This window comes from Arachis ipaensis, chromosome B05 (genome assembly GCF_000816755.2).
Source record: "Arachis ipaensis cultivar K30076 chromosome B05, Araip1.1, whole genome shotgun sequence".
Taxonomy (NCBI): Eukaryota; Viridiplantae; Streptophyta; class Magnoliopsida; order Fabales; family Fabaceae; genus Arachis; species Arachis ipaensis.
The window spans coordinates 125,731,451-125,733,184 of NC_029789.2; positions in this window are offsets into that span (position 1 = coordinate 125,731,451).

Genomic DNA, 1,734 nt, shown 5'->3' on the forward strand with positions numbered 1-1,734 from the left:
TTAAATTATTCTCAAATATTGTGCAAATTGCTAACATATGTCCATGTAACAATTAATCCATTTTAAAATATATAATTATAAAATAGAATTTTGAGCAAAAACCTTAGAAAAAACACTTTTCTTTGAAATCACAATCTGGACTTCTATTGTGAAATATGATGACTACTAACCTTTGTAGGTTTATTTTTGGCATATAATGTAAGATAACTAACTCAATTTTAAAATTTGTTAAAATTTAAGAAGAAAATTAAACTTGAATATTTACCTAGATCGTAGAATTTCTTAAACGATTTACACATTTAATTTACACAAGTAAAATTTTTATCCCTGTTTATGAAGAGACATATTTACATATAAATCATAAAATTCTTGCTATAATTTATAAAAAAGAATTAGTGACACATAAATTGTGGAACTTCTACCACTGTTTATAAAAAGTTAAGTTTGTACATAAATACAAGACTAAATCACGAATTGTATTTTTAAGTGTGAATTACTTATTATAAATTAAATAATTTACAGATAAAAGTCTAGATTTTTTTTAAATAAATAAATAAATAATATTATTTTTTAATAACAATTAATATTTAATCTAATATTATATTCGAAGATCCATTTTTTTTTTTGGGTTACCTGCTTAATTTTTAACTAGGTTGCCGTTCCACAAGGCAACATGCAGGTTCTACACACATACCATGGCTGGGTCAACTTTAATCTACTCCTACATAAAGAATCCCCATTGTGATGACAAAGAAGGTTTTGGAAAGAATAAAAAAAATTAGGAAAGAAGAGAAAACATACAAATAACTATTTCGATTTTATATAAACCGTGAAACCCCTTCTTCAACGATTTGCACATTTATACATAAACCGTGAAACCTCTATCACAGTTTATGAAGAGACACATTTACACGTAAACCATAGAATCCTGTCACGGTTTATGAAGAGGCATCAGTTACACATAAACTGTAGAACTCCTCTCATGGTATACAAAGAGCTAAGTCTGTATATAAATGCGGGACCAAGTGACGGATTGTATCCTTAAGTGTGTCTTAATTATTTATAAATGAAATAATTCACAGATAAAAGTTTAGGATTTTTTTTCTAAAATAAATAAATACAAAACATTATTTTTCAATAATAATTAATCCAACATTATATACGAAGGATCCATTATTTTTGGGTTATGTGCATAATTTTTAACTAGGTCGTCGTTCAGCAAAGCCACCTGCAGGTTCAACACACATGTTGCCGTTTAGATGGCAGAACGGTTCCTGCAAAAAAAATTCTATTTCGGCCAACTTTAATCCACTCCCACACAAAAGAACCACCATTGTGATGGCAAAGAAGGTTTTGAAAAGAATAAGAAAAAAATGGGAAAGAATAGAGTATCTACAAAGAATTTGTACTAAAAAATATTGAGTTCTTTATTAAACATTCTTTTTGAAAGAATTTGGATTAGTCTAGTTTATTCAATTTTTAAAAATATTATCTTTATAAATAATAAGATTAATGTTTGTACTCGTCAATAAATATACTACAAAAATTTATACTCATCAAATTAGTTATGTATATAAAATGGAAGTCACTCAAATAAAGACGTCTAAAATGTTTTTTTAAAGATATTTTTTAGTAATTAAAATTTAACACATATAATCGATTAAACTGTATTATTTTTGTCAAAATTAGGCTAGACAAATTAATTTGATCGAAAAAATGATAAATCATAAATCA